Here is an 11,876-nt window from a genome sequence, read left to right as displayed (position 1 = left end):
GTGCCACCATGCCCGGAAGGTCTTTATTTATTTTTTTATTTTTATTAACAACTTCCATGATTGTAAACAATATCCCATCGTAATGCCCTTTCTCTCCCAACTTTCCCCTTTGAAACTCCATTCTCCATCATATTTCCTCCCCTTCTCAGTCTCTCTTTTATTTTGAGGTCATGATCTTTTCCTCCTCTTATGAGGGTCTTGTGTAGGTAGTGTCAGGCACTGTGAGGTCATGGAGATCCAGGCCATTTTGTGTCACTGCCATCTGAAAAGAGAAGATTCTCTGCCAAAAGTGAGAGCAGCATTAATATAAGAGTATGAACATGGGCTGGAGAGATGGCGTAGCGGTTAAGCGCTTGCCTGTGAAGCCTAAGGACCCCGGTTCGAGGCTCGGTTCCCCAGGTCCCACGTTAGCCAGATGCACAAGGGGGTGCACGCGTCTGGAGTTCGTTTGCAGAGGCTGGAAGCCCTGGCGCGCCCATTCCCTCTCTCTCCCCCTCTATCTGTCTTTCTCTCTGTGTCTGTCTCTCTCAAAGAAATAAATAAATAAATAAATAAAAATATTTAAAAAAAAAAGAGTATGAACGTTAAGAGAAGTGCTTACTGGGCAGCTTGGCGAGCATAGTATATACATTTAGCCAGACAGCAGCAGACATTACACCCCTAGGGCTCATGACTACCCCTGGTGGAGGTTTTCAATATCGGGGATGTATTCCCTCCCATGGAGCAGGCCTCCAGTCCAATTAGAGGGTAATTGGTTTCCACCATGACAGACGTGCCACTATTTCACCCATTGTCTCATTTGGCCTGGCTGGCAAAATATAAGGCTTGCAGTGTCCACTGTTGAGTATCTTCACTGGTGATTTCTCTCTCTCCCATTGAACTGCATGCAGAATGGCTTCTTCCAGCTTTTTCTTAGCTGGTCTACACAGAGGAGGTTATCAGCTCAGTTCTAGCAGGATTTCTCAGTGGCCTTGCAGCCCAAGTATGTGGAGTCTTCAGCAATAGGGTCTTAACATCTATTCCTGGTGGGAAACCAAGGGCCTAGGCAATGGCCTGTAATGTTTTGGGGGCATCAGGAAACTTTCTGGACAACTCACTGGAAGGTATCCCATCCCTGGCACTGAAAATTTTCTAGCAACAATCTATGTCTCCTGAGTGTTCCAGTGTCCAAAAAAGTAGGATTCCATATGATTTATTTATATCCTCTTAGATTTTGATTAGCCCTCCCTCCACCTTTACTTTACTCAATCATACATATATATAGATATATGTAAAGACTTTAGGATTTTTGTATCTTGTATTCCAGAACCACAGGCTACTGGACTGATGAACTGTGAAGTAAGCATTCATGCATTTTTCCATGAGTCTTATCTTGCAAGTATAACAAGAGTTAAGTATGGCTCAAGTTAATCAGTGGTCATCTGGGATGTATTTCACGTTTGAAAAAGCAGCTTGCTAAAGAAATACTTTTGACAAGTAATGCTACTCAAGTGCCTGAGGCGATTCATTTGATCACGTGTCCTCTGCTGGTCACACAGCTGACGGTGATTTGAGACATGGCTTTCATCTTTGACCTTTGTCATCATGACTCCCCTCATTGAGCAACTGTTGCCAAATTTTCCAGGGAATTTGACCAAGCAGCCCTAAAAGAATAAATGGGTCCTGTGTTCTCGCCTTGCCCATCCTAGCTCTAACACAGTCATTAGGCATGTCTTATCCTTGTTTGCTTTTGATATTTCCTAATTACTATCAACCATTGCCCTTTCTCTTCCTCATTCTCTCATTTGGACACTTTCCACTGACTCAGCTCTTTCTTGTCCTTTCCATTACTTCCCCTGAAGCTTCCAGTGGGTTCAAGTGGACTTCTCATAAAAACCAGGCACATGTTCAAAATGCTAGAACATTTATGATACTTAAAGAGATCATTATGTAAGTGTAATAAGTACTTAGCAATCAGGAAAATTAGTAATTTTGCTGATCAACCACAGTATTTATGGATGTATGGAGCTATGGCAAATTTTTAGACTTTTCTGCTCTTTATGTTAGTATATATTGCTGGTACAAAATAATGGCTCTCATTGTTGTATACCTTATACATACATACATACATACATACATACATACATACATACATATATATATATAGCACATTTTGATCATATCCACACACACCCTTATTCTTTTCCTTTCTATCCCTATATTTGCTTGTTTATGGAGAGGCATCAGGAACTTTTGCCACCAGATGCTTGTACCACTATTTTTGCATCTAACTTATATGAGTGCTTGGGCATTGAACCCATGCCTATAGACTCTGTAAGCAAGCACCTTTAACCACTAAGTCATCTTTGCAGCCCCTCTATGGAAACATTTTTAAAATTTTTATCTTATTATTTTTTATTTGAGAGAGAGAGAGAGAGAGCAAGAGAGAAAGGCAGAGAGAAAGAACAAGAAAGAGCAAGAATGGGCTTGCCAGGGCCTCCAGCTGCTGCAAATGAACTCGAGATGCATGTGCCACTTTGTGCATCTGGCTTACATGGGTCCTGGGGAATCAAACCTGGGTCCTTTGGCTTTGTAGGCAAGTTCCTTAACCACTAAGCCATCTCTCCAGCCCTAGGGAACAGTTATAAAGCATGTGGACCTAGAGAAATTATGCACAGCTTGCTTATATTCATGGAGTAAGCCAGTAAGAAAACACAAGCTTGAACTATTAAAAAGAGAGAGAGAGAGAGAGAATACACAGCAAGGCCTCCTGGTGAACTCCTGTAATCTCAGCTACTTGGGTACCTGAGGCAGGAGGATCACAAGTTCATGGCCTGCCTGGGTTACAGAGAAAATTTAAGTCCATCGTGGGCAACTTATAGAGACTCTGTCTGAAAATAAAAAGAGGTCTGGGCCGGGCATGGTGGCACATTCCTTTAACCCCAGCACTTGGGAGGCAGAGGTAGGAGGATCACCATGAGTTTGAGGCTACCCTGAGACTACAGAGTGAATTCCAGTGCTCGCTTTGGCAGCACATATACTAAAATTGGAACAATACAGAGAAGATTAGCATGGCCCTTGCACAAGGATTACATGCAAATTTGTGAAGCAGAGTGAATTCCAGGTCAGCCTGGGCTAGGGTGAGACCCTACCTCGAATAAAAAAAAAATCAAAATAAAAGAGAGAATGATTGAGAGGGGAAAAGGGTATGAAGGAAAGTAGAGTTTCAAAGAGGAAAGGGAGGGGAGGAGGAGGAATTACCATGGGTTATTGTCTACAATTATGGAAGTTGTCAATAAAAAATAAATTAAAAAAATAAAATAAATAGGGGCTGGAGAGATGGCTTAGCAGTTAAGGCTCTTGCCTGTGAAGCCTAAGGATCCAGGTTCGATTCTCCAGGTTCCACGCAAGCCAGATGCATATGGTGGTGCATGTGTCTGGAGTTCGTTTACAGTGGCGGGAAGACCTGGCACACCCATTCTCACTCTCTCTCTCTCTCTCTCTCTCTCTCTCTCTCTCTCTCTCTCTCTCTCTCTCTGCCTCTAATAAATAAATAAAAATTAGCCTGGCGTGGCAGAGGTAGGGGGATCACCATGAGTTCGAGGCCACCCTGAGACTCCATAGTGAATTCCAGGTCAGCCCGAGCTAGAGTGAGACCCTACCTCGAAAAACCAAAAATAAATAAATATTAAAAAAATAAATCTTAAAAAAAATAACAAATGGGAAGCCAGGCGTGGTGGTGCACACCTTTAATCCCAGCACTCAGGAGGCAGAGGTAGGAGGATCTCCATGAGTTCAAGGTCATCCTAAGACTACATAGTGAGTTCCAGGTCAGCTTGGGCTAGAATAAAACCCTACCTCGAAAAACCAAAAAAAAAAAAAAAGAAAAAAGAAAAAGAGGTCTAGAGATAGAGCTCAGTGGTACAGCAGTTGCCTAGCATGTCCAAAGCCCTAGGTTCAATCACCAGTAATATATATATATATATATATATGCTGTGTATGTGTGTGTGTATGTATGTATGTATGCACACATACAAGTTAAGATGTTCACCACAGTGTTCTCTGGACTAATACAAACATTAGAAACAAACTGAAGAATAAGGAAATAGTTAAATTACAATATATTAAACAATGAAATCCCATGAAACTTTTAAATACTTGTTTGAAACATTTGAACAAAATTACTAAGAATAAACTCTTAATATTACTTGTTCATTAAAAGAAAACAAATGGGCTGGAGAGATGGCTTGTGATTAAGATGCTTGCCTGCAAAGCCAAGGGACCCTGACTCGATTTCCCAGGACCTATGTGAGCCGGATGCTCAGGGTAGCACATGCTTCTGGAGTTCATTTGCAGTGGCTGGAGCCCTGGCGCACCCATTTTCTTTCTATCTGTCCCTTTCTCTCTCTCTCATATAAATTAATAAATAAAGGTGTTTTTAAAAATATTTTTTTTAAAAACAAGAAAGGCCTACATGAGACCTTGAAGAACCAGAAAACCCTTGATAGGCAGGCAGAGGGAGAAGAGTCCAAGTAATAGAGCTGGGGAGCGTGCCAAGAATTTCTGCCCTGAAGTCCAAGCCACTCTGACCTGACCTCACTGGCAGATTTAGCCAAAACAGGAGTGGACAGGACAGTGCAGGTAGCCACCTTCAGAAGGTCTGTGGTTGCCTATTACTCCGTAGTTGGTGGAGAAACCCTGGGGCAGTCCCTCTCAATTGTGCATGAAAAAAGGGAAGGGGAGAGAAGAGAAGAATGTGAGCATCACACGTGGAACTCTGGCAAACTACATATAGCATTCCCCTCTGCTGCTGAATACCATTCCCATAGGAGCCAGCCCTTGAAACCCTCAAAGTCAGAGCAAAGCTCTTGACTGGACTTTAACAGTAGCACAGTGCAAAGTGTAGTTATGATGCCAACCCTCTCACCGCCGAGCTTCATAATCACCTAATCACCTTTCCTGTGTCACATTTTGGTAGGCTTTTCCTCGCAGTCTAAGTGAACAACTGCTTAGGATATCTTTTTATCTTTTTGTTTGCCAAGTCCAGACAGAGTCTAAAACTGCCAAGAGAAATAAAGCAAGAAGATGAGAATGGCACAAAAATAATCCATTTTTTCTCAAAGACAGACTTGGGACCCAAAATTCAATTACATAGAATACAAACTCATTAAAATCCACTTTCCTCCCCAAATTCAAAATATCTCAAAATTCCCAGAAGCTTTATCCTATCCTAGATTAGAAGTTACTGTCTCCTTAATGCTCCATATTCCCACCCCACCATCTTGTTCCTTTGATTATTCCTCTCTTAACTTTCTGAGGCACCTATAATCCTAGAACTTGGGATGTAAAGGAGGTAAGATCAGGAGTTTGGGAACATCCTTAATTGCATAGTGAGTTCAAGGCCAGCCTGGGCTACATGAAACTCTGTCTCAAGCAAAAGGAACGAGGAGTTTTAGGCCAGCCTGAACTACTTGAGGTCATGTCAAAAAATAAAAATAAGGGCTGAAGAGATGGCTTAATGATTAAGGTGTTTGCCTGAAAAGCCAAAGGACCCAGGTTCGATTCCCCAGGACCCACGTTACCCAGATGCACAAGGGGGCACACACATCTAGAGATCGATCGTTTGCAGTGGCTGGAGGCCCTGACATGTCCATTCTCTCACTCTCTCTCCATCTTTCTCTGCCAAATAAATAAATAAAAATTAAATATTACATATATATATATATATATATATATATATATATATATATATACAATAAGTAAATAAGGCTGGGTGTGGTGGCTCACGCCTTTAATCCCAGCTCTCAGGGGGCAGAGGTAGGAGGATCGCTGTGAGTTCAAGGCCACACTGAGACTCCATAGTGAATTCCAGGTCAGCCTAAGCTAGAGTGAAACCCTACCTCAAAAAAACAAAATAATTATAAATAAAAATAAGTCCCTATCTTAGCCTGTTCTTTTCTTATATACTGTGTATAAGGTATATTGATCTTAACCAAGCATTCCAGGTGGTTTTAACTTCAAATACCTCAGCCTACATTCCCCATAAGCATAGTCAAAACTATGCTTTAGGTTCAAAAACTCTTCTCAGTTTGTCTGTACCACCCCCTTAATATAGTTAATGCCTGAACTTACTGTTTGATTCTGAACTACTTCATATTTTATTACTGGCCCAAATGATAATTTTTTACTTTCAAAATGTCCTCTGTCTGTATTTGCTATGATAATTTCCTTTTGAATGTGTTTTGCAAGTTTATTCATGCTTTTCAAATGTAAATGCACAGATTATGAGAGCAGTGTGTTTGAAGACAATAGCATTGATCAGATGTCACTGCTGAACTGCGGATTCTCCAGGGCTTCAACTCTAATCTTCCTCCTTTCCCCTCTGTGGTATCTCTGTGTGACTTTATCCATGTCAATGACTTCAGTTAGCATCTGGAAGAACATGAATCCCACATTTAGACTTCCCATTTGGACTCCACACCCCACCCTTACCCTGCCAGTCAGATTCAGTTCCAAAGGCCTACCAGCTATCTCCACTTAGATGTTCTACAAGTTTCACTAACTCCAAAGTGTAAGTTATCTTCCTCCAAAGCTTTCTCTCCTTCCCTTATTCCTTTGTTCACTGAATGGGAGCAGGATTCATACTATAATCAAGCATATGACCCTTCCTGCAAGATGAGGAGCCCTAAATTCCATTCATCTCTATACCCCCCAATCGTAGCTCAAGACCTAGCATACAGAAGGGGCCACTAAATGATTTTTTTCAAAGGTATATGTTATTAGATGTTAGGTCCTTGTATTAGTTACTTTTTTTCCTTGCCATAACCAAATACCGGACAAGAAGCAATTTAAGAAAGCAAGGGTTTATTTCAACTTATAGTTCAAGGGGATACGCAGTCCACCATGGTGGGAAAGACATGGCAATAGGAGTATGAAGCAACTAGTCACAGACAAGAAACAGACAAGAAACAGAAAGCTGACACTATGAAACATCAAGGCCCCACTGAGACCCACCGCACTCAGCAAGACTCCACCTCCTAAATGTTCTGCAACCTTCCAAAACAGCACCACCTGCTGGGAACCAAATATTCAAGAACATGAGCCTATGGGGAGTATTTTACACTCAAACCCAAATAAGTCAGCCGGGCAAGGTGGCGCACATCTATGATTTTAGCACTTGAAAGGGGGAGGCAGAAGGGTCAGGAGTTCAAGGTCAGTTCCTGAGCTACACAGCTGGGATTGCATGAGACTGCCTCAAAAATAAATAAAGAGGGCAGAAGAGATGGCTGCGAAGCCTAAGGACTCATGTTTGACTCTCCAAGACCCATGTAAGCCGGCTGCATGGTGACACAATTGCACAAGGTCGCACATGTTCACAAGGAGGCGCACGCAGGTGGACTTCAATTGCAGCAGCTGGAGGCCCTGGTGCACTAATTCCCTCTCTCTCTCTGTCATAAAAAAAGAAAATAAATAAATAAAGTAGTCATTTTTTATTATTTACTAGTGGGACACATATACAAACTCAAGGCCTGCATGTTTTGCTGTACCCACATGCCTGTGTGGCTCTAGAGGTCTGACCCCATTCAAAGTCCAATCAGACCATTCGAAGCTTTATCTTTCTAACCTAACTATCTATCGTTCTTTTGGCAGGATCATGACTGATAGCTCTTTGGGCAATATTTTTTTTATAGAATTACTTCTGTAATAACTTCTTTTAATCTCAGGTTAAGTTTTAGCATCTCCATGAAAAAAAAAATTTACTGACCTGGGAATTTCTTTATAAAGTCAAGCCCAAACCCACACAAGCCCAAAATCCCTTATGGGTTTATAATTCTAGACCCTTAAAGTGTAGAAGTTTTTCATTTACATACATTTGTCTTTCTAGAGTTTAAGGGTGAGTATAGTGGCTCATTCTAAAACCTTTTATTAAAATAGTACTTCCCAATTTCATAACATCTGAATTTTAAAAAAAAATCTAAATCTACTTGAAAACATCTTAGCATTAAATTTATTTATCTATTCATATAATGATTAGGAGAACTCAGTGACATTAGCAATCTATTTAAAATCTTGTGCTTGATGAAGCACACTAACATGAATATACAAGCAAAAGACAGATTCTTTCATTATGAGAACATGTTATACTACTTCTCAAACAAATTCTTATCAGCTTCCTCCTTGCTTCTGCCTTGTTATACATCACCTATACAATCATACTATTGGGAATTGAGTTAACTGAAGTGGATGTCAGTCAGCATTCCATCACTGTGACAAAATACCTGAGATAAATCAACTAACCAGAAGAAAAGTTTATTTTGATTCACAGTTTCAGCTATTGGGTCAGCCTCTGAGCATGGCTATGAGAGATTATCTTGATTAGCTTAATTAAGGTGAGAAGACCCACCTTAACTGTGGGTGGCACCATCCCATGGGCTGGGTTTCTGGACCTTACAAAAATGAGCGAGATCACTGAGCAGCAGCATTCATCACTCTCTGCTTTCTCCTTGTGCTCAATGTGACCACTGCCTACACCACCATGGCAGAATATAACCTGGAACTTTAACTGAAACAAACGCTTCCTCCCTTAAACTGAGTTTTGACAGGTGTTTTGCCCCAGCAGTGAGAAATTACTAATATACTTTACATTTATAGTCAGGTGATTTTTGACAAGGGTGCCAAAATTAATTCAAAGAATAAATTAGTCTCTTCAACAAATGATGCTGAAGCAACTACAACAGCATGTAAAAATATAAACTTGAACTACTACATCACACTATACAAAAACATTAACTTAATATGCATTATAGGCCTAAATGTAAGAGCTAAAACTCTAAAACATTTATAAGAAATCTTACAAGTACATCTTCACATCATTGAGTTAGGTGATGACAAAAAGTAACAAAAGAAGAAAATAGATAAAATAGACTTCATCAAATATAAAAACTTTTGTGATTCAAAGGACAGCATCAAGAAAGTTGGACTGGGAGATGGCTCAGAGGTTAAAAGTGCTTGTTTGCAAAGCCTGCTGGTCTGTGTTCAATTACCCACTACTCACATAAAGCCAGATGCACAAAGTGGTGAGTGCATCTAGAGTTCATTTATTCATTTGTAGTAGCAAGAGGCTCTAGTGCTCCCATGTTCATTTTCATTCCCTCTCTCTCTTCTCTTCTCTCCTTTCCTCTCCCTCTCTCCTCCGTCCTCACAAATAAATAAATATATTTTAACTGAAAAACAATTCAAAAAATAAGACATATTTGCAAATCATATATCTGACTGGTACCCAGAATATATAGAAAAAAATCTTACAAATCAATAATTAAAAAAATTAAATATCAATGCTAAAAATTGGCAAAGAACTGGAACAACCATTTCTCCAAAGAAGAAACATAAATAGGTAATAACCACATGAAACCATGTTCACCATCATTAATCACCAGGGAGATGCAAATTAAAACCTAAATGAAATGCTATGTCACACCAAGTATAGCTACAATAAACAAGACATACAAGAATCACAAGTGTCTGAAAGGAAATGAAGAAATTGGAATTATCAATATACTTCTTTGGAAAAGCTTGGTAATTCTTTTTTTTAATTATTTATTTATTTGTTTATTACTGTGAGGGAGAGAAAGAGATAGAGTATGAGAATGGGCATGCCAAGGCCTCTAGCCACTGCTAACGAACTCAAGATGCATATGCCACCATGTACATCTGGCTTATGTGGGACCTGGAGAATAGAATATGTGTTCTTAGGCTTTGCAGGCATGCACCTTAATCATTAAGTTATCTCTCCAGCCCAGGTTTGGTAATTCATTAAAATTGTTGGATAGTTAGTTTGTAGACAAGGTCTTATGTAGCCCAGACTTTTCTTGAGCTGACTATGTAGCCTAGGCTAGCCTTGAACCCCTGATTCTCCTACCTATACTTCCCAAGTGCTGGGATTACAGGAATGCACAACCAGGTTCAAATCAAAATGCTATACATTGTATTACCCTTGATGCAGCAATTTCACTCTTAGATGTATGCCCAAGACAGTGAAAAGCATACATCTGTACAAAAGCATGTACACAAATATTCATAGCAGCACTATTCATAATGGCCAAGAAAGTAGAAACCTCTAAATATCCAACTGCCTGATGACTGGTTAAATAAGATGTGACATATGCATACAATCATCATTCAGCAATAAAAGAGAATGAAATATTCATGGGTGAACCTTGAAGACATTGTACTAAGTGCTAAGTGAAAGAATAGTCACAAAATGCCACACACTATGTGATTTCATTTATGTGAAATGCCTAGAGTAAGCAAATCAACAAAGAAATAGCATAGGTTAGTGGTTTCTTAGAACTAGAAGATGGAGTTGGGTAGGAGTATGGAATGATTCTTTTTTATTATTAGTTATAAACATACTTAATATGCAAACAGCACATGTGGGGTACCATCCTTTCCCTCATCCCTGTCCCTTTTCCACATGGACCCTCCTCATTGGGCATGCAAGTCATCCCCATGGGGATTGTGAGTCGTGCATTGTGGGGGCAGCCATCAGTTATGGGTGACAGGCAATGTCTCTGTGCATAATGTCCCAACTTGTGACTCTAGCAATCTTTCTGACCCCTCTTCCACAAAATTCCCTTAGCCATGATGGTTGCATTTTAAGTCTACTTTAGTGATGGCTCTTAGGTGCCTCTGGATCTCTAGTTTGGTAGGTGTTGAGTGTCCTCAGTGTCTATCTCCTTCACCCTTGTTCTGATATCAGCTTCTCCATGAAAGCAGAACTCTTGCTCATTTTCCCAATTCCTCTGTGGTTTCTGCTGGGGCCCTGGGGGAGTGTGATAGGTCGTTTCTCTCCTCAGGTCCCACTTCTGTCTGAAAAAGAGAAGCAGATTCTCCCATGGAGAGTGACGTCAGCACAGGTTAAATGGGATAACCATTATGATTTTAGAGAGAATTTAATGGGTATTAGACCCTCTCATTGCCCAAGATTAGTAGGAGCTTGATATTGGAAAGCAAACTCATTATCTGGATATGATTCTGACGTGTTCCAGATATGGTTTCCTTTCCACTGAGTATATATATTAGCCAATCCAAGAGCAGCTGGTTACCCACCATGGCTGTGTGCCACTACTGCACTTGTGCGAGCATCACATCAGGTTGTTTGCTTCTGAGTAGCTTAGACCAAGAGTTGCTTGGACAGATATTGGCTACTTTCCCCTAGTAGCTCACGTAGCCCCTTCCAGCACTAGACGGGTTTTCTGGAGACTGGCTGTCTTCCCGATTTCAGCCAGATCTCTCCATGTTCCATACTGACAGTGTATGGTGTCTTCATCAGTATGGTCTTACCATTAACCTCTGGTGGGTAATCAAGTGCCATGACAGAAGTCTGTCTTGATTTGGGAAACCTTGTAGGTTTCTCTGATCAACTGCTCATGTGGGTGTTAACCACATCCTGGTACTGGGAGTTATAAGCCAGTGCCAATGAAAAGGAAAGAAGAAAAAGAGAGGGAAAAAAAGAAAGAGAAAAAAAAAAACAGGTGAAACAAGGTTAGGCTTCATCTCACCCTCTCCAGAGCCCTTCGATTCAGATGCTCCCCCTAAGGTGTGGACTGATTCTTAATGGGTTGTTATAAAAAAAATGCCAGTTTGGTACTTCAAATAATATTTTTGGACAATGTTGAAAACTACCCTCTCTTGAGGGGGAAAAAAGGATTCTTCTGCATAATAAGCTGGAGGCTCAGTAGTGAAAAAATGCTTCTGCCTGTGGGGTAAAGGAAAATCCAGGGGTGCCAAAATGGCATCCTTGGGGAAGGGCAGGACCAACTTGGCCCAGACTCCAGAGAAAACCTCAACACTGGCCACCAATGACAACTTTTCACCCCCATTCCCTTCCCAGAGAG

The 11,876-nt window shown here is 40.7% G+C and overlaps 1 non-coding gene across 1 annotated transcript; it reads left to right on the top strand.

Annotated features, from left to right (window-relative positions):
- The first annotated feature begins 2,995 nt into the window (after positions 1-2,995).
- LOC123456837 lies at positions 2,996-3,102 on the top strand. Its single transcript, XR_006634715.1, has one exon. It is a non-coding gene; the product is annotated as a U6 spliceosomal RNA (small nuclear RNA).
- The last annotated feature ends 8,774 nt before the right edge of the window (positions 3,103-11,876 follow it).

Source organism: Jaculus jaculus, chromosome X (assembly GCF_020740685.1).
Source record: "Jaculus jaculus isolate mJacJac1 chromosome X, mJacJac1.mat.Y.cur, whole genome shotgun sequence".
In the NCBI taxonomy this organism is placed as follows: Eukaryota; Metazoa; Chordata; class Mammalia; order Rodentia; family Dipodidae; genus Jaculus; species Jaculus jaculus.
Note: the sequence above shows the minus strand (reverse complement) of the source record. Positions and strands in the feature narration are given on the sequence as shown.